At 44.3% G+C, this 25,055-nt stretch overlaps 1 protein-coding gene across 6 annotated transcripts in view; it reads left to right on the top strand.

The window, feature by feature from the left end:
- The window catches only part of LOC137377086 (zinc finger and BTB domain-containing protein 7C), a 379,658-nt gene that overhangs the window by 125,218 nt on the left and 229,385 nt on the right, over positions 1 to 25,055 (top strand). For 4 of the 6 annotated variants that reach the window (XM_068046592.1, XM_068046411.1, XM_068046500.1 and 1 more), the window contains one exon: positions 3,551 to 3,631. The exons of the other annotated variants lie outside the window; for them this stretch is intronic. The gene's annotated coding sequence lies outside the window, so the exon portion shown is untranslated. The remainder of the gene's footprint in view (positions 1 to 3,550; positions 3,632 to 25,055) is intronic. 6 annotated transcript variants of the gene reach the window in all.

Below are 25,055 nucleotides of genomic sequence, written 5' to 3'. Positions count from 1 at the left end.
ATCAGCTTAAAAACTCCATGCATCTGCCCTCTGCAGAATAATCAAGTTGGTGTCAAATGAAACCCCAGAAACTGTCAAAAAATTAAATCTGGGCTGTTGAATGGCAAAGGCGACTAGGGACATTTAAATGCTGATGTTCATGATCTGCAGCTCTAGCAGCATCCGAAAGCCAATCAAAAGTCAAACACTGTATCACCCTCCATGTCGGATGTAAAATAAGTTTGTTCTCCAGTAGTCAATTACATTTTTTGGTTATGAAAACTTTTTGCAGTAACTGACTTATTATAAATAAACTTTTGGTCATCTGACTTAATATCTCCTTTTGTGGCTCGGTGTTACGCTTTGTTTTATAATGCTCCTGTGAAGCACCTTGGGACATTTTATTGCATTAAAGATGCTAAGTTGTTGTTAAATCATAAAGTATGATTATAGCTACAATATGTCTTTCATCATTAATAAAAACAGATAATGAGGAAACACTCAGAGATGACCTTTAAGCCCTCAGTCTGATTAAGAGTACACACCTGCAACACCATGACTTTTCCCTTCACAGTTGCTAACTGACCTCCTATATTTCTAGTATTTTTTGTTTTCATTGTAGCATTTGCAATTTTTTTGTTTTATTTGATATTTTATCACATGTCCAGTTTAGGGCCCATAGTAAATATTGCAACACTTAGGACGTCTGCTATCAACCCTATTAATATCCATGTCCAATACTCCAGGAAGCATTAGTATTCACTTAATTCACTGACACAGCCCTGTAAAGGGGTCTTTAATCAGCAGTTGTATTGTTTAAAATGACTTCATGTCGCAGTTGTCATCTTTGCTATATGCCTCGGTTACATGGACAACAAATAAAGAGACTATTGATAAGTTGAATGCATTTGAGATGTGGACATTTCGGAGGATGTTCTGCATATCTTACACAGACTGAAAGACTAATGAGGAAGTGCTGGAAATGGCTGGAGAAAAGAGGAAATTAGTGCATAACATCAAAGAGAGAAAGATACAATACTTCGGTCACATAATCTGAGCAGAAGTTAGACAGAGACAATTATTGGAAGGAAAGATCGATGGAAAATGTAGGCGAGGGAAGCAGAGAAGAAAATGGGTGACAGGTATAATGGACTGGATGCAGTTGACCTATGCAGAATGTTTAAGGACAGACAGAGGTGGAGATCCATGATTGTCAACCTTCTGGGAAGAAGATGACGTCAATGAACGAACAAACTTGAAGTCTAGCATCTGGGCACAAACCAAGATCGGACTCGCCAATAACTCATCAAATTTATTCAGAGTAGCTAAGCCAAAAGTCTAGCAATGACCAAAGTTTGATGCCTGTCTATGCTGAGCGAACTAATTTCAGCAGTGGTGAAGGTAGGTGTTCTTTAATTGGTCATGGCACCTATGATTTGAGGAAAATAAAACTAACTAGGATTCCTGCATGTAATTGCTATCAAGTGACCTTTGCTAGAAATGCATCTGTCGGAGACAAAATTAAGCTTGGTGGTAGTGCATCCATTGTTAAAGTGCTTGTCAGTAGCACTTGCCTTCATGGCTTAAAGATGTGCAGTAACATCTTGATCTAAGCAGGAAAAAATGATGAAAGTTGAAATCCTGAACATGGTGTATTCTCAGCATTTTCGGAAAAAGCAAAATACTGCAAATGCTGGAAAACTGAAATAAAAACAGATAATACTGGAAATACTCAGCAGGTCTGGCAGTGAATGTGGAGAGAGAAACAGAGTTGATGATTCCGGTTGATGACCTTTCGCTAAGAAAGTGTAGAAATTTGCTGGCATGGGCAGATTGTATGTACAATAATTGAATAGTTGAACTTACTCATACAAGGGTTAAGCTTGCAGGATCTTATACTGTTTACATCAAATGTTTAAGTTACCTATTAATGGAGGGTAGGTAGGTTTGATTCAAGTTGCTAGGTAGTATACCCAAAGTATTACAATACAGTATTGTATTAGGATATTGTTTAGTTCTCCAGTGTTGAAGTACGTCAGAGTTTCTTGAATCATTCGAAGGTTTTTAACTCATCGGCTATAATAAATATGGAGTACTTTTGTGTTTTTAATTAGTTTCATGATATTTCAAGATGGATTCTGTTCAATTTAAAATCAATACAAGATCAATTTGTATTTATGCCTTGTACTAAACTTTTGAAACTATCATGGGAATGCTGCCGTTCTTTGATCAAGGGCTAAATTTTGGGCTTCATGTACATTTTCAAATGTTGGTAGGATCGAAAAGTGTGCATATTTATTTTTAAAAACTGCATTGTACAGGTATGATGAATGTCTGATAAAGTAATTGAAGTAAAGTAATTAAAGTAATTGAATAGTGTATGGTACCAGTATGTTGCAATGTAAAACTCCCTCTTCTGCTGTTCCAACCTCTTCAGATCACCCCAACACGTCCAGTGAATAGTATCCTTTGTCATTTAAATGAGTACAATAGCCAAATTGGTGCCAATTAGTCACACATTTTAGGACAGCTGCATGCTGTTAGTTTTATACTGACTTGTAGAGACTGCCCAGTCAATTTCATCCACACTTTCACAAACCTGCATTACATAAACCATTTGAGTGTGCTGGTGAAAATCAGTACTTTGTGTTTATCTATTTCAATTCAGACTGTAAAGAAGGTTTTCAAACTAGATGTGTTATGATGCAACAATAAATTTGGTGGAAACAAGAAATGCTGGAATCACTTGGTGGATTGTTTTCAATATTTGAGCCTGTTTTGGAAAGTTGTGTTGTTTGATTTATGATATGCTGTAATTTAATGTGCATTTTTATATGTCTAATTCAAACTGTATCAGGTAATGTGATTTGTCATAATCTTTTGGATAGCTGCAATCTTCTGTGCATATAAAAGAACATATTGAACACACTTGATGTTAATTATGTCTGAAATTTGGACCAGTTTTGGTCAGTCAAGCTCAGCAAAAATTCATTTTGAGAGGAGTAAGAGGAGAATGATGCTGGCATTAAATGAACTGATGAAATGCTTAAGAGTGTTCTCTTCCAGTGGAGGCATCTAGTAATGTGTAACATAGACACTTTGGGCTTAAACACTGATATGCCACTGCATATTAGAAACATAGGAAAGTACAGGACCAGAAAAGCCCATCTGACTTGCTCTAAAAACCTAGAATCTCTGTTATCCTTTTTTTTTACATTTTCCCTCAATTATTAGGGGAATTTTAACTCGCTCTTCCCAGTAGAAACTGAGTGGAATAGGAGTTAAAATAGAATTTATTTATTTATTTAGAGATACAGCACTGAAACAGGCCCTTCGTCCCATTGGTGGACTTAGAATCATAGGGGTGAATTTTAACTGAAAAAATAAGAGGGCTGAGGCCAGGTGAGATGTGAACATTTTTTTAAAAATCTCAAACATGACTCAACCTGCCCACTTACGTATTTAATGGAGGCAGGATAAGGAGCAGGCAGCGAACCTACTCCCAGAAGGCAGGTTGGCTATTTAAAAACTAAAATGAGATTGGAAGCCTCACATTTAACTTCCCTTTCAGGTTTTAACCCTGGCTGGCTGGGTTTCCTAGGCCTCGGGAACCCTGATGCTCAAGGGAGGCGAGGGCAGCTTCGAGGAAAAGGTAAATGCCGTTACAGCACTGCTTGTGGGCCAGGAAGAGCAAGAGTATTTTCCCCCCAGATCCCACTATGTGACCCTTCTGGTCCCCTAAGCTTATCTGCTTCCCTGGGATCAGAACCCTCCCCTCCCCCATCCCTCCACAAGATTTCCACTAGCAGCTACAGGCGTCTGCCCCAGGTGCTCCCCACATGACTGGAAGCCAAGCTTTTCAATCAGTCTAATTTCCGGTGAGAATCCTGTCAAAATAAAACTATGCACGTTGTGGAGTTAAAACTTCGGACCTGGTTTCCCGTCTGAAACTCCGCCCCACCCCCTGGCTCGGCAAACCCGCCCAATATCAGGATATGAGGAGTATGAGTGGAATTTTTTCACCCAAAGTTAATAATAGATTTGTGAAATAATCAATCAGGGGATATCGTTGAAGCAAACTGTGTAGATGGATTTTTTAAAAATTGATGTCTTTCTGAAGAGAAAAGGATTTAGTGAGAAAGTGGATATGTGTGCTGAGCTATGAAACAAAGAATTCCTGTTTGGGCCCAATGCTCTTTTACATCCTGTACCCCACCCCCCAAAAACAATCTTCTATTCAATAACATCATAGTGCTTCTCCAAAGCTGCAATATTTAGTTCCTTGACAGTTGTCATGTCTATGAATACTTGATTATTGATGCAGTTTTACAGACAAGCGGCTTGTTGTACACTCTTGACTTTTCCACCCATCCTCTTCTGTTGAACAGTTCTGGCATTCTGGAAGGTGGATTTGGCACCTGGCACAGCAAAGCTTAACAAAGGTTAACAAAACTGAGGCTCATGGAATAGGAGGGCCTGTGTCAGCTTGGATCAAAAATTGGTGAAAGGACAGAAAACAGCGAGTTGTGGTAAATGGTTGTTTTAAAAAAAAAATGGGTGGCGCAGTGGTTAGCACCGCAGCCTCACAGCTCCAGCGATCTGGGTTCAATTCTGGGTACTGCCTGTGCGGAGTTTGAAAGTTCTCCCTGTGACCGCGTGGGTTTTCGCCGGGTGCTCCGGTTTCCTCCCACAGCCAAAGACTTGCAGGTTGATAGGTAAATTGGCCATTATAAATTGCCCCTAGTATAGGTAGGTGGTAGGGGAATTGAGGGAAGTTGGGGATGTGGTAGGAATATGGGATTAATGTAGGATTAGTATAAATGGGTGGTTGATGGTCGGCACAGACTCGGTGGGCCGAAGGGCCTGTTTCAGTGCTGTATCTCTAAATAAATAAAATAAATTTTAAAAAGCTGCAAAACTGCTCTCCCAACTATTGGATGAGCAATTTGTTTGATCCTATGAATCCTTCAAAAGTAGTTTCCCTTTGAAAATCATAATTTTTACCAACATCACCAGGGACCATAGGAAAGGTCAGTTTCCAACTGACACCACTAGAGTTCTTTTTAACCATTGTTTACCTCAGAACAAATAGGTCAATGTTCTTTTTGTGAGTATGCCAAGCCCCAGTCACATAAAAGAATAGGGGTGGAGGGGAGGACCCTTCCCTTTAAGGCTTATGTTTTAATTGAAATTGCTGTGAGTAATAGAGAGAAGAAAGCTACGAATGAAGCACCAAACATTAAACTAAGTGTTATGAATACTGGACCTTGTAACATAATAATGTTTTAAAAATGGTGATTTTTAAAAGTTCAAGTTCAAGGTGACCTCACCTCCACTCTGCAAAAGAACAAGACAGAAGTCTGAGTTACCAAGACAACAGTGAACACAGATCAAAGAGTTTCTTTTGAAAAAAACCAGAGACTGCAGAGTTAACACCTGAAGAACAATGGGTTTCATTCTCCCAGACTTTGGGATCGTAAAACAAGGAGTCAGTAATTCGGAAAATGTGAGTGTGCAAGGCAGCTATTTGCACCTGGGAACAATGGAAAGGCCCAAGTGTCTTTGTGAAACCAGACATCTGGATTTTGCATATTAGATCAGTACAAAAAGCTATTGACTTTTGAGTCCAGGTAAATTTAACAGACTTTCTGAAGGGCAAACAGGCCATAAGAGAGAAACCCGGGGCTGCAGCCTCAAGGAAGGCTGTAAGAGAAGAAACTCAGGTTGTGGCCTCAAGGTGGGCTGTAAGAGAGGAACCCAGCAGTTGCACCCTGACAGGCAGGAAAAAGAAAGCCAACTAGTAGCTGCAGCTCGTATGACAATGTGAGGGAGCGGGGGGGGGGGGGGGGGCAGGGGTGCACCTGGTCTCTGAAGATATACAGCAAATGGCTGTGAAGATTTGAGCCTGTTTTGAAAATTGACATTTATGGAGAAGTAAAAGACCAACAGAATCACCGGAAATCACATTATTCACGAATGTTCAGGTCGAAAGTGCTCGAAAGATGTGAGCAAAGAAGACATTGATTTGGGAAAGGGCTGGGTGATTTAACCCGTTGCAATTGGGAGGCGTTTGGGACTTTTAACCGCAAAGGATTTCAAGATTAAAAAGGACTGTGCAATGTATAAGTGTGGTATGAGGTTCTCATATTTTAATGAGTAAAGAAAATACCTTTCTGTGTAATCTGGGGTATCAGCTACTTACAAAGTAGTATCTGGTTAATGGGGATTTCTTTAAGTTTAGTTGTTTTAATAAAAGTTTTAAAATGTGAAATATTGTATAATTTGTTAAATTGGTCTGAGAGTTCATATCTTGTATTTTTCACGTTAATGATCTCACTGAGGTCATAACACTAAGTTCTGTTAACTGATTTATCTATCTTTTGCTTATTCATACTGATCAAGTTTTGTAATGTTGATGCTGTGTTTTCAGTAAAGCATACTGGTGGGTTTTTACAAATTTTATTGTATCTATAAAAAAAATTGACTTTAGAACTGGTGTAGGAGGGAGGGCATCAGATTTCTGAGGCATTGGGACTGTTTCTGGGGCAGGTGAGACCTGTGGAAGATGGATGGGTTGCATCTTAGCAGGGTGATTTGCTACAGCTGTTGGGGAGGTTTTAAACTAGATGGGCAAGGGGCTGGGAACTTGGCAGGGAGTTCAGATTGGAGGGAAGCAAAACTGGTTACAGGAAGTAGAAAAGTAGTAAGTGAAGTTAGAAGACAGAGAAAGCAAAGACATGCATCAAATAAGATCAGAATGCAGGATAATATTAAAAAGGCAGAATTAAAGGCACACTATATCGATGCATGCAGCATTCGCAACAAGGTTGATGATTTGAAGGCATAAATGGAAGTAAATGGGTATGATAGAATTGTCAATACAGAGACGTGGCTACAGGGTGACCAAGATTAGGAACTAAATACCCAAGGATATTCTTCATTTAGGAAGGATAGGTAAAAAAGGAAAGGAGGTGGGGTAGTGCTCTTAATAAGGACAAGATCACTATATTAGTGAGAGAGGATCTTAGATCGAAGATCAAGATGTGGAATCAGTTTGACTGGAGCTAAGAAATAGCAAGGGGCAACAGACAATGGTGGGAGTTGTTTATAGGCCACCAACAGTGGTAGTGTTAGGCAGGGTATAAATCAGGAAATTATAGATGCATGTAACGTTGGTAATACAGTAATAATGGGCAATTTCAATTTACATATAGACTGGGTAAACCTAATCAGTACTAATGCTGTGGAGGATGAATTCATGGAGTGTGTACGAGATGGGTTTCTGGAGCAGTACTTTGAAGAACCAACTAGGGATCGAGCTATTTTAGATTTAGTATTATGTAATGAGAAAGGGCTAATTAACCTTGCTGTAAAGGAGCCTTTGGGAAATAGTGACCATAATATGATAGAATTTCACATTAAGTTTGAATGTGATATAGTTTATTCTGAACTATAGATCAGTCTTAAGTCTGAACAAGGGAAACAAGGAAGGTATGAGGGGCAAGATGGCTATGGTGGATTGGGAAAATACTCAAAGATTTGATGGTAGACAGGCAATGGTTAGTATTTAAAGAAGTTCTACAGGGCCTACAACAGATATATGTTCTTCTAAAGCACAAGCACCCAATGGGAAAGGTTAATCAACCGTGGCTAACAAAAGAAGTTAAAGGTTGCATTAGGTCAAAGGAAATGGCTTATAAGGATGCCAGAAAAAGTGGTAAGCACCCAGCAAAGGATGACCAAGAAACTGATAAAGAGAGGGAAAAGAGAATATGAATGCATGATAGGGAGAAACATAAAGGTGGACTGCAAAAGCTTCTTTAGTTATGTGAAAAGGAAAAGATTAGCAAGGACAAATGTCGGCCCATTACAGGTGGAGAAAGGAGAATTTATAGTGGAGAACAGAGAAGTGGCAGAGAAACTAAACAATTACTTTGGGCTGAATTTCATCAGCGCGTCCCCTTCCGACACAGAAGTGCCGCTGCACAGCCTCCGCGATATTATGCGCAGGGGCTGATTTAAATGGAGGGGGTGGAGTGGCCACCCCAGATAACATAGAGGGGGCGGCCGCTGCGTCCTCGGCAACGGCATTTGGCGCCAATGCGTGGGTGCCGATGCCATTTTTAAAGGGATATTAGATTTCATTTGCTTTTAATAAATAATTAGAAGATGGAAGCCCTTTCCCAATGCACCCCCCCCCCCACCCCATGGTCTTTTCATTGCCCTATATTCAGAAAACTTATTTTCTTCCCAACCCAAACTTTCTCCCCCAACCTTCTCTCATTTGCCCTTCAACCCCTTCCCACCACCCCACAGCCAATAAAAAGTGTGTAACCTGCTCCCCCACTCCTCCCACCCTGATAATTTTATTCCTCCCCCCTCCCCATCAGTGTCTCGCCTCGGAACTCCAATGGAGTTCTGAATGCACGCGAGTCGTGGCAGGTTGGCCATAAAATCAGTTTGGGACGGCCACTGTTGGCAGATAAGTTAATTTGCATTTTACTAATGCTCATTTAAGTATTTAGATGAAGGCCCGCCGCGCCCGCACCAAGGCCTCACTGCTGCCGCTAATATCGGGCGGAGCCTTCTCGGCATCGTGGGTTGTGGCGGGCCGCTCCCACTAGCATTTTATGGGCCTCCCTGCCACGACCCACGGCGTTGAGGGACTGGTAAAATTCAGCCTTTTGTGTACGTCTTCATGGAAGAAGATGCAGAAAATCTCCCAGAAATACTGGGAAACCAAGGGACTTGTGAAACTGAGGAACTGAAAGAAGTTAGTATTAGTAAAGAGGTACTACTTGAAAATTTAACTGGATTGAAGGTTGATAGATGCCCTGGACCAGATGAGCTACATCCCAGAGCATTGAAAGAGCTGGCTATGGAGATAGTGGATGCATTGGTGGTTACCTTTCAAAATTTTATAGATTCAGGAAAGGTTCCTGCAGACTGAAAAGTATCAAATGTAATACCACTATTTAAGAAGGGAGGAAGAGGGAGAACTACAAACCTGTTAGTTTGATGTCAGTAGTAGGGAAAATGTTATAAAGGATGTGATTACTGGATACGTAGAAAATAATGTTAAAATTGGGCAGAGTCAGCATGGATTTATGAAAGGGAAAACATTTTTGACAAGCCTGTTGGAGTTTTATGAGGGTGTAACTAGCACAATAGATAAGGGGGAACCAGTGGATGTGGTGTATTTGGATTTTTAGTAGGTTTTTGATAAGGTCCCACACAGGAGGTTGGTAAGCAAAATTAGAGCGAATGGGATTGGGGGGTAATATACTACTATGGATTGAGAATTTGTTAACAGACATAAAGCAGAAAGTAGGAATAAACAGGTTTTTCTCAGGATGGCAGGCTGTTACTAGTGGGGTACCACAAGGATCAGTGCTAGGGTCACAGCTGTTCACAATCTATATAAATGGTTTGTATGTAGAGACCAATTGTAATATTTCCAAGTTTGCTGATGACACAGGTGGGAATGTAAATTCTGAGGAAGATGCAAGGAGGCTTCAAGCAGAAGCCTGCTTCCAAGGCTAATTGAATCAGCAAGCGCATGGCAGATGGAATATAATGTGAATATGTGTGAAGTTATCCACTTTAGGAGAAAAAACAGAAAGACAGAATATTTCTTAAATGGTGAGAGGTTGGGAAGTGTTGGTGTCCAAAGGGACCTGGATGTCCTTCTTCATGAGTCACTAAAAGCTAGCATGCAGGTACAGCAAGCAATTAGGAAGGCAAATGGTATGTTGGCCTTCATCACAAGGGGATTTGAGTACAGGAGTAAAGAAGTCTTGCTGTAATTGTATAGAGCCTTGGTGAGACTGCACCTGGAGTATTGTGTACACTTTTGTTCTCCTTATCTAAAGAAGGATATATTTTCCATAGAGGGAGTGCAATGGAGGTTCACCAGACTAATCCCTGGGATGGCAGGATTGGTTGATGAGGAGAGATTGAGAAAACTGGGCCTGTATTCTCTAGAGTTCTGAAAAATGAGAGGTGATCTCATTGAAACTTACAAAATTCTTACAGGGTGTGACGGGGTGGATATAGATAGGATGTTTCCTCTGGCTGGTGAGTCTGGAATCAGGGAACATAATCTCAGAATAAGAGGTAGGCCATTTAAGACTGAGATGAGGAGGAATTTCTTCACTCAGAGGGTGGTGAAATCTATGGAATTTTCTACCTCAGAAGGCTGTGGAAGCTCAGTCACTGAGCATGTTCAAGATGTAAATTGAGAGATTTCTGGAGACAAATGACACCAAGGGATATGGAGATAGCACGGGAAAGTGGCATTGAGGTAGATGATCAGCCATGATCTAATTGAGAGGTGGATCAGGCATGACCGGCTGAATTAAAGACCTGCAACCTGACCTGAACCCGACAAGACCCGACGACGTGTCGGGTTCAGGAGGTATCAGAAAGGGTTGATGAGGGCAATGCAGTTGATGTGGTGTGCGTGGACTTCCAAAAGGCATTTGATACAGTGCCACACAACAGACTTGTGAGCAAAGTTATGGAATAAAAGAAATGGAAACAACATGGATACGAAATTGGCTGAGTGACAGGAAACAAAGAGTAGTGGTTTATGGATGTTTTTTGGGCAGGAGGAAGGTTTGTAGTAGAGTTCCCCAGGGGTCAGTGTTGGGACCCTTGCTTTTCCTGATATGTATTAATGACCTAGACCTTGGTGTGCAGGGCACAATTTCAAAGTTTGCAGATGATACGAAACTTGGAAGCATTGTGAACAGTGAGGAGGATGGTGTAGAACTGCAAAAGGACATAGACAAGTTGGTGGAATGGGTGGATAGATGGCAGATGAAGATTAATGCCGAGAACTGTGAAGTGATTCATTAGTCAGCATGGCTTTATGTGTGGGAAATCATGTCTCATGAATTTGATTGAGTTTTTCGAGGAGGTGACCAAGAAGATTGACGAGAGCAGGGCGATGGACGTTGTCTACATGGACTTTAGCAAGGCCTTTGACAAAGTCCCGCATGGTAGGCTGGTCCAGAAGGTTCGAACACATGGGATCCAGGGTGAGCTAGCAAATTGGATACAAAATTGGCTTGGTGATAGGAGGCAGAGGGTGGTAGTTTAGTTTAGAGATACAGCACTGAAACAGGCCCTTCGGCCCACCGAGTCTGTGCTGACCATCAACCACCCATTTATATACTAATCCTACACTAATTCCATATTCCTATCACATCCCCACCTGTCCCTATCTTTCCCTACCACCTACCTATACTAGGGACAATTTATAATGGCCAATTTACCTATCAACCCGCAAGTCTTTGGCATGGAGGGTTGTTTTTCAGATTGGAGGCCAGTGACCAGTGGTGTGCCGCAGGGATCGGTGCTGGGCCCTCTGTTGTTTGTTATATATATTAATGACTTGGATGTGAATGTAGGGGGCATGATTAGTAAGTTTGCAGATGACACCAAAACTGATGGTATAGTGGACAGTGAAGAAGGTTGTCGAAGGTTAAATCAGTATATAGATCAACTGGGAAAGTGGGCAAGGGATTGGCAAATGGAATTTAATGCAGACAAGTGTGAAGTGATGCATTTTGGGAAGTTAAACCAGGGCAGTTCATATACAGTGAATAGCAGGGCCCTGGGGAGTGTTCTTGAACAGAGAGACCTTGGGGTGCAAGTACATAGTTCCCTGAAAGTGGCAACACAGGTAGACAGGGTGGTGAAGAAGGCGTATGGCATGCTTGCCTTCATCGGCTGAGGCATTGAGTACAAGAGTTGGGACGTCATGTTACAGTTGTACATAACATTGATTAGGCCACATTTGGAGTACTGTGTGCAGTTCTGGTCGCAGCACTACAGGAAAGATGTGATTAAGCTAGAGAGGGTGCAGAAAAGATTCACAAGGATGTTGCCTGGTTTGGAGGGCTTGAGTTATAAAGAGAGATTGGATAGGCTGGGTCTGTTTTCCCTGGAGCGAAGGAGGCTGAGAGGGGACATGATAGAGGTGTATAAAATTATGAGAGGCATAGATAGGGTAGATAGCCAGAGTCTGTTTCCCATGGTAGGGGTGACTAAAACTAGAGGGCATAGATTTAAGGTGAGAGGAAGGAGGTTTAAAGGGGATCAAAGGGGTAAATTTTTCACACAAAGAATAGTGGGTATCTGGAATGAGCTGCCTGAGGAGGTGGTGGAGGCAGGAATAGTAGCAACATTTAAGAGACATCTGGACAGGTACTTGAATGAGCAAGGCATAGAGGGATATGGAATTAATGCAGGCAGGTGGGATTAGTAGAGATAGGCATTATGGTCGACATGGACACGGTGGGCCGAAGGGCCTGTTTCTATGCTGTACGACTCTATGACTGTATTTTGGTAGGAAGAACCAGGGATAGGCACCAGCATGTTGCACCATGGACATTTGACAAAATTATTGATGGCCACGAATAGGGGAGCAATTAGTCTGTTTATAAAGCATATGTCGGCCATCATAACACAATTTAAAACACATTTCTCCCTACAAATAAAGTAGATGAGCATACAAATATCAATGGAGAGCTAGCAAGCAAAATTTTTGACTTACATAGGGGGCCAATGAAAGACAAAGGCATTAAAAATGTATCTGTTAATCAAAACAACAGCAAAGGTGCATTTTTATGGGGATGCTTCAAATGAGAAGACTAATTTATTGACTTACTTTCTGTTCACTATGTTGGACATTGATTTAGTGAGACACCTGGCATTTCTTTGCTTGCACAAGTAGTCAATGTCTGCCTGCACACCTGTTGTATAGATGGGGAGTATTCCGGAAACATGTGCATTGTCAGGAGACAAAAAATTCGCAGCCAGCAGTTTCACAGCTGCTTGGTATTTAGAGTGGGAACAGCGCTTCCAATTTGGATAAGCTCGGGGTTTTCTGGCAGGTTCCAATTTTTTTTTAAAAGCAAGCCGGAAAACCCTGAACTTGTCCGAATTGGAAGCACTGTTTCCGCTCTAAATATCTATCAGCTGTGAAACTGCCAGCTGCAAATTTCTTTTTATAAACTGACTGGTTGAAAGAAGAAGTCATTGGGAAATTTCTCATCCCTGAAATTGCCATTCATGGATCTCAAAACTTTTACCACGGGCACTGGTGTCCATGTACGGACACATTGCCGACCCCAGAAAGAACAAGAAGACACAATATAAAATAAATGGTACAATTCTAAAAGGGGGTGCAGGAGCAGAGGGACCTAGGTGTATATGTGCATAAGTCATTGAAGGTGGCAGGACAGGTTGGGACAGCAGTTAATAAAGCATACAGTATCCTGGGCTTTATTAATAGGGGCATAGAGTACAAGAGTGAGGAAGTTATTTTGAACTTATATAAGACACTAGTTCAGCCTCAGCTGGAGTATTGCATCCAGTTCTGATCGTTGCACTTTAAGAAAGATGTGAGGGCATTGGAGAGAGTGCAGAAAAAATTAGCGTGAATGGTTCCAGGGGTGAAGAGCTTCAGTTATGAAGATAAGTTGGAGAAGTTGGGACTGTTTTCCTTGGAGAAGAGAAGGCTGAGAGGTGATTTGATAGAGGTATTCCAAATTATGAAGGGTCTAGACAGAGTAGATAGAGAGAAACTGTTCCCACTCATGAAAGAATTGAGAACGAGAGGGCACTGGTTTAAAGTCATGGGTGAGAGAAGCAAAAGCGACATTGGAAAACATTTTTCATGCAACGAGTGGTTAAGGTCTGGAATGCACTGCCTGAGAGTGTGGTGGAGGCAGGTTCAAATGAAGCATTCGAAAGGGAATTAGACAGTTATATGAAAAGGAAGAATGTGCAGGGTTACAGAGTGAAGGCTGGGGAGTCGCACTAGGTGAAATGCTCGTTCGGAGAGCCGGTGCAGACCTGATGGGCCAAATGGCCTCCTTCTGCACTGTGATGATTCTGTGATTCTGTATTTGGAGATATTACAAAGGTGATTCTGTGCTCCCTGTTATATCGTGTGGGTTATTTCTTATGCAGCTCTGGACATACGATAACATCTTGAAAAGCAGGGAGTGAGGATCAAATTCATTTTGTCATTTTGATTTTAGATCCTAATACTTTCACAAGAGAATTGTGAGCTAGTTTGAATATGCAGAGCATCATACAGGCAAGATTCTGATGGCAAAGCTGACTTTTCACTGCTGGGTAAAAAGAGGCACTGCTGTTTCTGCTGCAGTTTTGCAATTGTTCCACTTTTCTCCCCCTTCTAGTTTTCCTGTTTCTTCTACCCAAGATATTGCTTTTACACTGTTACAGTTCCATTCGTGCTGGCAAATTTCTGGTACCTTAATCAAGAGGGCATTCTCCAGAGTTAAACCTATCCTCTCAGTGTCTGCAGATTGGTTAATGGTGGAGAAATCAGAGGCAAATTTTGTTCTTATCTGACATCAACAATGGGCACTTTTCTACCAGATAACTGTTTTTTAAATCTCTCATTCCAAGGCACTGGAGTCAATTGAAACTCACTAACTGTTGCCCTAGCTGATATCAGCTGACTCAGAACAATGAGCCTTTTCTCTTTTATTGCTTGTGGTTTAAATACTTCCTAGCTGCATCACATAAATCCAGGACTGTTTTCTTAGCTTCTTCCTAACATCATGAAATCTTATATTTAACAACATATCACTTCTCTGGAGTTCATTTCTTTTTGTATCCTGTCAGATCTGACCCATACAATAGCTGTGTTATTGTGTGTCAGCCATGGCTCAGTTGGTAGCCTTCTTGCCTCTGAGTCCAAAGGTTCTGGGTTCAAGTCTTGTTCCAGGAGTTGAGCACAAAAAGCAACACTGACATTTCTAGTATTGAGGGAGTGTTCCACTGTTGGAGGTGCTGTCTTTTGAGATGCAATGTTAAATGGAGGTCCTGTCTGCTCTCTCAGCTGGATCTAAAATGTCTGATGGCAGTATTTGAAAGAAGGGTAGGGGAGTTATCCCCAGTGTCCTGGCCAATGTTTATTTCTGAATCAGCATCACCAAAACAAATTATACAGTCATATTTCATTGGCTGTAAAGCACTTTGAGGTGTCCAATGGCCCTAAAAGGTAATGTATAAATTGTCTTTCTTTTTCTTTGACCTATACAATCAGACGTTGATGCAGTCCTAATATAGTTTACATGAAAAGAGTATTAAGAGATGTTTATTAAATTCTTTTGGGCCTCCTTATCTCGAGAGACAATGGATACGCGCCTGGAGGTGGTCAGTGGTTTGTGAAGCAGCGCCTGGAGTGGCTATAAAGGCCAATTCTGGAGTGACAGGCTCTTCCACAGGTGCTGCAGAGAAATTTGTTTGTTGGGGCTGTTGCACAGTTGGCTCTCCCCTTGCGCCTCTGTCTTTTTTCCTGCCAACTACTAAGTCTCTTCGACTCGCCACAATTTAGCCCTGTCTTTATGGCTGCCCGCCAGCTCTGGCGAATGCTGGCAACTGACTCCCACGACTTGTGATCAATGTCACACGATTTCATGTCACGTTTGCAGACGTCTTTATAACGGAGACATGGACGGCCGGTGGGTCTGATACCAGTGGCGAGCTCGCTGTACAATGTGTCTTTGGGGATCCTGCCATCTTCCATGCGGCTCACATGGCCAAGCCATCTCAAGCGCCGCTGACTCAGTAGTGTGTATAAGCTGGGGATGTTGGCCGCTTCAAGGACTTCTGTGTTGGAGATATAGTCCTGCCACCTGATGCCAAGTATTCTCCGAAGGCAGCGAAGATGGAATGAATTGAGACGTCGCTCTTGGGCTGGCATACGTTGTCCAGGCCTCGCTGCCGTAGAGCAAGGTACTGAGGACACAGGCCTGATACACTCGGACTTTTGTGTTCCGTGTCAGTGCGCCATTTTCCCACACTCTCTTGGCCAGTCTGAACATAGCAGTGGAAGCCTTACCCATGCGCTTGTTGATTTCTGCATCTAGAGACAGGTTACTGGTGATAGTTGAGCCTAGGTAGGTGAACTCTTGAACCACTTCCAGAGCGCGGTCGCCAATATTGATGGATGGAGCATTTCTGACATCCTGCCCCATGATGTTCGTTTTCTTGAGGCTGATGGTTAGGCCAAATTCATTGCAGGCAGACGCAAACCTGTCGATGAGACTCTGCAGGCATTCTTCAGTGTGAGATGTTAAAGCAGCATCGTCAGCAAAGAGGAGTTCTCTGATGAGGACTTTCCGTACTTTGGACTTCGCTCTTAGACGGGCAAGGTTGAACAACCTGCCCCCTGATCTTGTGTGGAGGAAAATTCCTTCTTCAGAGGATTTGAACGCATGTGAAAGCAGCAGGGAGAAGAAAATCCCAAAAAGTGTGGGTGCGAGAACACAGCCCTGTTTCACACCACTCAGGATAGGAAAGGGCTCTGATGAGGAGCCACCATGTTGAATTGTGCCTTTCATATTGTCATGGAATGAGGTGATGATACTTAGTAGCTTTGGTGGACATCCGATCTTTTCTAGTAGTCTGAAGAGACCACGTCTGCTGACGAGGTCAAAGGCTTTGGTGAGATCAATGAAAGCAATGTAGAGGGGCATCTGTTGTTCACGGCATTTCTCCTGTATCTGACGAAGGGAGAACAGCATGTCAATAGTCGATCTCTCTGCACGAAAGCCACACTGTGCCTCAGGGTAGACGCGCTCGGCCAGCTTCTGGAGCCTGTTCAGAGCGACTCGAGCAAAGACTTTCCCCACTATGCTGAGCAGGGAGATTCCACGGTAGTTGTTGCAGTCACCGCGGTCACCTTTGTTTTTATAGAGGGTGATGATGTTGGCATCGCGCATGTCCTGGGGTACTGCTCCCTCGTCCCAGCACAGACATAGCATATTAAATAAATTGTAGCAAACTGTGTGCCATACTTGTGGAGAATATTGGTGACTTCTGTTTTATAAGCTCCAATTTGTTTCAAGGAGCGATAATTGTAACCCTGAGTTGAGATAGTTTAGATAAATAATTTATGGAGTCCTCGTGAACAACAATGAGATACACGAGTCTCAGTGTTGAAGGGTAGTCAAGAAGGTTTTTAAACTTCTTGCATGAATTGAAAGCATTACAAAATAGAAAATTGTGTAACTTGTGAGTGAATCTAAATCATTGGCAAAGCTGCTGAAATCACAATTAGTCAACAAAATAAATAAACTTTCCCGTCTTGTAGGGCAGAATCTTTATTTTAAGGATGTCCTGCCTTAAACCCAGAATGTTGTGATATTTCTTTGAAACTGCAAGTTTTAAGAAAGAAAATAAACTGGAAAATAAGCTTTGTTATCTGTTAATTGTGTATCAATTGTTTGATTATATGCAGGTGGAGGGTGTTAATTGGGGGTCTTACCTGAGCACTTATAAACAGACACTTACTGAGACTGGTGGAGTGTTTGAGTGAGGAGCTACATGTTTGTAACCCTTTTATTCTGTACAATAAACGTGAAACTGAGTAAAGATAGGCTCCAGCATTATCCTTCCATAACAAGCTTTATGGAGTTTAACAAGCTGCATCAGCTAAGATTTGCTATGATCTTTCCACCTACTACTCTTCATATTTCTGAGTAGTGTTGGGTGAAGGTAACCTGGCATTGCGGGGTGGTGGTTGTTGGTTAAAGGGCAGATCTCCATAGTAAGAACTTGACCTCAGAGAGTTGCCTTGGACAGCTTCTGAGATAAATTTGGTATCTGGAGATGCTTGTGTTATATTTTGGGTATCCAGGATTAAATGCATCCAAGATGCGGATGTTTAAATGCAATTGCCATCCCTTTCCAAAGATATCTTGGCTTTTAGTCTTGCATTCTAAGGCCTACTGTAGTACTAAATTTATCCAGAATTGCTCCACCCTTTACTAGGAAAGGTTTTTTTTGCATCCCCAGTTGTGAACCTTATTTAAGATTCCAGCCACAGAAATGTTGAGCTTTATCCTCTTTTCAGTCTTTTCAGATATACACAAAATGCCGAAACCAAATACCATTTAGACATAAAAACTGAAAGTGCTGGAAATATTCAGCAGGTCAGGCAGCATCTGTGGAGAGAGAATTAATGGGCTTGATTTTACCAGCCCACCGACGTCAGAGGTCATGGTGGGGGGGCCTGGAAAATACTTCCGGGAGACACACTCCACGTTCCCCGACACTGGGAAGGCCCTGCCCCATTTTACCAGTAGCGGTGGAGCCTCAGAGCGGCCCCCACTGCTTGGCGGTGGCACCCCAATTTAAATATTCAAAGCGCTACTTATCTTGCCTCATTATGCATTCCACTGCCTCTCAGTCCACAGTTCTGCATTTTCCTGTGCTGTCCTGTTCACAACTAAGAGAAGCTGGCGGGACATCAGAAGTAGCAGTCATCGGAGCCTGTGCAGGTAAGTCTTGCGTGACGGGTCTCAACTCTGCATGCGTGTGTATGGAGGTGGGATGGCATTACCGAGGGCACAACTCGGCAGGCAAAAAGGGAGGTAGGAGGGGGGATGGTATTACTGAGGGTGCAACTATGCAGGCATGAAGGGCGGTGGGGGGGGATGTGTTTTTTTTTTATTTGTTCCTGGGATGTGGGCGTCGCTGGCTAGGCCAGCCTTTGTTGCCTGTCGCTAAATGCCCTTGAGAAGGTGGTGGTGAGCTGCCTTCTTGAACCGCTGCAGTCCATGTGGGGTACGTATACCTACAGTGCTGTTAGGAAGGGAGTTCCAGGATTTTGACCCAGCGGGCGCAACTCTGTAGACGTGTAGGGAGGTACTGCGTACCCTCCCTCCGTAAAGGGTGGTCACTCTACGCGATTGTTTGTTTGTGTGAGTGAAGGAGCAATGGCACTTCAGTCACCCTGTGTGTGGGGAGGGCGCCAGAACAGTAGGCATGTAAAGGTTATCTGGCTGTTGGGCCAATCAAGGCAGCTGTTACAATCTGAATGTGGTCATGTAGTGCCATTATTAGTGGGAGCTAAGATGGGCAATGCCATGCTACGCCACATAGTTGATGCATGAAAGCATCTGATGTACCAGTCAACATTAATCTCTGTTCTGTTAGGTACCTTTGAAGAAGTGAAGGAACCAAGTTGGATTGCAAGTTGGACATAGGGATGGTTCACCCTATATTCATTGATCCACTTGTCGTGAGGATCCATATGCGCCACAGGCAAAACCAGCAGGCAGGTAGAGACCACGTAGAGGCCCCCGGTTGTGAGCAGCAGCAACCCCCAAGGAGAACTCGCCACTACAGATCGCCACACATCTACAGGTCCCGCATGACATACCTGCAGATGTCTGAGCGCCAGATGTCGAGAGAGGTGGTGACACATTTCTGTGCCCTGCTCAACGATGACCTGAAACCCATGGGCTTCAGTGGACATCCTATTTCTGTGGCCCTCAAAGTGACAGCGGTTCTTAACTTATACACCTCTGAATCATTTCAGGGGCTCACCGGAGACCTTTGTGGGGTCACACAGTCAGCAGTGCACCACTGCATCAGGGAGGTCACTGATGCCCTGTACTGGTGGGCCGGTGACTATGTCCGCTTCACGATGGACTCTGGGAGCCAGGCCGAGAGGGCCATTGGTTGCGGCTCCATCGAGGGATTCCCACAGGTGCAAGGGCTCCCGCCGGGTGACCAGCTACGTACGTAAACCGTAAGGGCTTTCACTCACTCAACATACAGCTAGTCTGTGATCACCGGAAACGTTTCATGCAAATCTGTGCCTGCTTTCCAGGCAGCTGCCATGACACCTTCATCCTGCGCCAGTCCCAGCTGCCACTGCTGTTCACTGAACTAGCTTCTTGGAGACAAGGGCGACCCTTGCAGATATGGCTCCTGACACCAGTGAAACACCCACCACTGCTGCACAGGAGAGATGCAATGGCAGCCATGGAGCTACAAGAGCAGGTGATCGACATGCTGAAAATGCGCTTCTGCTGCCTGGATAGTTTGGGTGATGCCCTGCAGTACGAACTGGAAAGGGTAGCTCGTATCATTGCTGTTTGCTGTGCTGTGTACAACTATGCACTCAATAGCGGGGAGGTCTTGCAGGATGAGGAGAGACGTCAGCAGGACTCCACCTCAGACGATGAGGACACAGAGGACTTACAGCGGAAAAGCCGCATGGGAGGACAGAGGGCATCCAGGCACTGCATGCAGGGCAAGCATTGAGCAAGAGATGCACGGAAACGCCTTATTGATCAAAGATTCTCCACGCTATAGGAACCACCATGGGCTTTGGAAGCACCCTTGTTCACCTGTTGTGTAGCAGTCTGCACCTGCAACATCTTTGTCTGCACCATTACAGGCTGCAGCAGACTGAATCATTGTCCATGTTACTGCATCTGTGGAGACGCACATGAGTAATGCTGACGTGGCAATGATGTTATTCCATATATTGGCAGTTCTGAAAGGCCAATGATGTAAAGCGAGGCGACATGAGCGGTGCATGCTACCACACGTCATTCACACAGTAAAAACAACACGCATGTTAGTGCATAACATTTAGTGAGATAATTTTTTACAGTGCTGTGGCATCTGTGCATTCCCATTTGTGTCATGGTGTTCTCATTAAATGCTTGTGGGCGCTCCTTTGCGGTGCAACCTCTTCGCTAGCAGCCTGACTGGAGGAAGGCTGCTGATATGATTGCCCTTTGGCTGTGGATGACTTTGGCATTTGTCTTCTGTGCGCATGAGACCTGGAGGGCCCCGGCTGGCTGGAGGAATCCTGCGTCTGTGCAGAACTCTCCTCAGACATCGCGGCTGCTGGAGCTTGACTTACCGGCAGAGGGGCTGGCGTTCTCATTGGAATCATCTTGAGGGGGGACCCCAGGTATGGCATGCAGGCTCGTTTCCTCCATCTCAGGCTCATTTGAATCCCTCTGCTCTTCTGGGAAGGACCAGGGGCAGGGACAGTCTCCATGCCACTGGTCCCTCTTTTGCCTTGCCACTGCTGAGTGGATGTCATGGCCGCGGCGAGGGATTACAGGTCAGCGCAAATCAATGGAATCTGGCTCACCAGGAGGGTTGCATCGTCCCCTTGGCTGAAGCCATGTGCTCATATGCCTGGGACATCGCAGCTGTCATAGCCTGGATAGACTCCCTCATCGTCTGCTCGAGGCTACACACGACCTGTGGAATCTCCTGCAGCATGCCCTGTACTGTCGACAACAGAGGGTCATCATCAGCCTGGGACTCCGTATGGGCCAGGCCACCCACAGCCCTCCGACTGTCAGGGGCTTTCTCAGCCTCAGTCATCTGCTCGGGCGCATGTGCAGTGCCTCACCAGCTTGTGACCCAGACTCTAAGGCCGAATGGATACCGAGGTGACTTTATCTGCGCTGGTGAAAGGTGCATTAGTGTCATGGGACGCTGCTTCCTCGCAGGATGTCTCTTCCTCTGAAGTGTGGGAGGTGTCGTGGGCTGCCGGGGTCAATTCAGAGCATTGACCTGGAAGATACAATAGGAAGAGCACACTGTCAGTCTTGAGGTTGCGCAGGTTGTTGCGGAATTATGATATAGTAGCCATCACGGAGACATGGTTGAGGGAGGGGCAGGATTGGCAGCTCAATATCCTGGGATATAGAATCTTCAGGCGAGACAGAGGAGGGGGTAAGAGAGAAGGGGGCATTGCAATATTAGTTAAGGAGTCAGTTACTGCAGTAAGGAGAGATGATATCTTGGAGGGGGCATCAAATGAAGCTTTATGGGGAGAGTTTAGGAATAAAAAAGGGACAGCCACATTGCTAGGTGTTTATTATAGACGCCCCGATAGTCAGCGGGAAATTGAGGAGCAAATATGTGCGCAATTTGCAGAGGTGTGTAAAAGTATTAGGTGATTTCAACTTTCCCAACATTAATTGGGATAGTCATCGTGTTAAGGGCTTAGATGGAGTGAAGTTCTTAAAATGTATACAGGAGAATTTTTTAGCCCAATATGTAGAGGATCCAACAAGGGAGGGTGCAGTGCTGGACCTAATTCTGGGGAATGAAGCCGGACAGGTGGTTGATGTGTTGGTGGGGGAGCATTTTGGTGATAGTGACCATAAGATGGTACAATTTAAGCTTGTTATGGAGAAAGAAATAGACAAGTTGCGAAAAAAGGTTTGTATTGGGGGAGAGCGAATTTTAGTAAAATAAGGCAGGATCTGGCCAAGGTAGACTGGAAAGAGTTACTTGTTGGGAAATCTACAGAAGAGCAGTGGGGGGCATTCAAAAAGGAAATGGGGAGGGTACAGGCCCAACATGTTCCCTCCAGGGTAATAGGTAGGAGCAACAAGCCCAGAGAACCAAGGATGACCAGAAACATTCAGGGTATGATGAGAAGGAAAAGAGAGGCTTTTAGCAAATACAGGGAGAGCAAATCAATGGAAGCATTCGTGGAATAAAGTAAGTGTAGGATGGAGCTTAAGAAAGCAATTAGGAGAGCAAAGAGGGGATATGAGAAAGCTCTGGCTGTAAGAAATAGGGAAAATCCCAAGATATTCTATAAGTATATCAAAGGGAAGAGGATAACCAGGGAAAGAGTAGGACCCATTAGGGACCAAGGGGGAAATTTGTGGGTGGAGCCAGAGGACATTGGTAGGGTGTTGAATGAATACTTCACATCTGTCCTCACCCAAGAAAATGAGGATGTAGATATGGAACTTAGAGAGAGAGACTGTGAGGTTCTTGAGCAAATTGTCATAGGGAGTGACAAGGTATTGGAGGTTTTGGCAGGCTTCAAAGTGGACAAATCTCCAGGTCCGGACGATTTGTGTCCCAGGATGCTGTGGGAGGCGAGGGTGGAGATTGCAGGGGCTCTGACCCTAATTTTTAATTCCTCTCTGGCCACAGGGGAGGTGCCAGAGGACTGGAGAACAGCTAATGTGGTCCCACTATTTAAGAAAGGTTGTAGAGATAAGCCAGGGAACTACAGACCAGTGAGTCTCACGTCAGTGGTAGGGAAACTATTGGAGAAAATTCTGAAGGAGAGTATCTATCTCCAACTTGGAGAGGCAAAATTTGATTAGGAATAGTCAGCATGGCTTTGTCAGAGGGAGGTCATGCCTAACAAATTTGATTGAATTTTTTGAGCATGTGACCAGGTGTGTAGATGAGGGTAGTGCAGTTGATGTAGTTTACATGGATTTCAGCAAAGCCTTTGACAAGGTCCCACATGGGAGATTTATCAAGAAAGCAAATGCACATGGGATACAAGGTAACTTGATAAGGTGGATCCAAAATTGGCTTAGCTGTAGGAGACAGAGAGTGATGTCAGACAGCTGTTTTAGTGACTGGAAGCCAGTGTCCAGTGGCGTACCACAGGGACCTGTGCTGGGTCCCCTATTGTTTGTCATTTATATAAACGACATAGATGACTATCTGGGGGGTAGGATCAGTAAGTTCGCGGATGACATAAAGATTGGCCGCGTGGTTAACAGTGAGGTGGAGTGTCTTAGTTTACGGGAAGATATAGATGGGATGGTCAAATGGGCAGAAAAGTGGCAGATGGACTTTAACGCTGAAAAGTGTGAGGTGATACACTTTGGAAGGAGTAATGTGACACGGAAGTATTCAATGAATGGCCTGACACTGGGAAGTTCCGAGGAACAAAGGGACCTTGGCGTGTTTGTCCATAGATCTCTGAAGGCAGAAGGGCAGGTTAATAGGGTGTAAAAGGCATATGGGACACTTGCCTTTATCAATCAACGCATAGATTACAAAAGCAGGGAGGTCATTTTGGAGTTGTACAGAACTTTGGTAAGACCACAGCTGGAGTACTGTGTGCAATTCTGGTCGCCACATTATAGGAAGGATGTGATTGCATTGGAGGGGGTGCAGAGGCGATTAACCAGGATGTTGCCTGGGATGGAACATTTAAGCTATGAAGAGAGGTTGGATAGGCTTGGGTTGTTTTCGCTGGAGCAGAGAAGACTGAGGGGTGACCTGATCGAGGTGTACAAGATTATGAGGGGCATGGACAGGGTGGATAGGGAGCAGCTGTTCCCCTTAGTTGAAGGGTCAGTTACTAGGGGACACAGGTTTAAGGTGAGGGGCAGGAGGTTTAAGGGGGGTTTGAGGAAGAACATTTTTACCCAGAGGGTGGTGACAGTCTGGAATGGCACTGCCTGGGAGGGTGGTAGAGGCGGGTTGCCTCACATCCTTTAGAAAGTACCTGGATGAGCACTTGGCACGTCATAACATTCAAGGCTATGGGCCAAGTGCTGGCAAATGGGATTAGGTAGACAGGTCAGGTGTTTTAATGCATCGGTGCAGACTCGATGGGCTGAAGGGCCTCTTCTGCACTGTATTATTCTGTGATTCTGTGATTCTATGTCACGATTATGACAGCATTGTCTCAAACAGCAACAATTTCACATTGATCATTGTTTATATCAATTGGATGTATATTCACCCAGGACCCCGAGCTCTACATCACCAAATGAGCATTCCACATGGATCGCAGAGATCTCTAGGGCCTCCTCCTCAGCGTAGGTGACCCTCTTGATGTCTGGTACGCCTCTACCTGTGCGGCTCGCCTCACTTGCATTGTGGGCCCTCTTTGCCTGGAGGAGCCAGCAGGCAGACATTAAGCATGGCAGATCAACAACACGACACATGTCCCAAGAGGGATGCTCGGTGTGCACTACTGAGTGAGGCACTCACGTAGGTGCCATGCTCTGAGCAGCAGACAAGGGTAAGTTCTATCATACATTCTTACATTTATGTCACGTCTTTCCTCCTTGCCCAACCTCCATGTCTGTGGCATGGCAGTGGCACACATGTGCTGCTCTGTGTGGGCATACCTAGGTTCAATGGAGCCTTGATAAAGTAAGTGCCATTTACTTTTGCGGAGTGCAGAAGATCGTTCATCCTCTTGCGGCACTGGACCCAGTCACGCCAGATGGCCCCATGGCTACTGACCTCCTCTGCCACCTCCAGCCAGGCTGCCTTGGTCAGGTGGAAGGGCCTCTTCTTGCCATTGCTGGGGAAGAGGACCTCCCACCTTGCCCGCACAGCCTGGAGAAGAGCGAGCAGGGGCCATCACTTAACCATGTGGCCACCCTGGAACGCCTCTCTGATGATATCTTCTGAATTTGGGCTTGTCCAAAAAATTAGATGAATCTTCTGCAGCTCAAGAGTTCTGTAGCTTCTCTGTG

The sequence above is a fragment of the Heterodontus francisci genome, chromosome 1, assembly GCF_036365525.1.
Source record: "Heterodontus francisci isolate sHetFra1 chromosome 1, sHetFra1.hap1, whole genome shotgun sequence".
NCBI classification, from domain to species: Eukaryota; Metazoa; Chordata; class Chondrichthyes; order Heterodontiformes; family Heterodontidae; genus Heterodontus; species Heterodontus francisci.
Note: the sequence above shows the minus strand (reverse complement) of the source record. Positions and strands in the feature narration are given on the sequence as shown.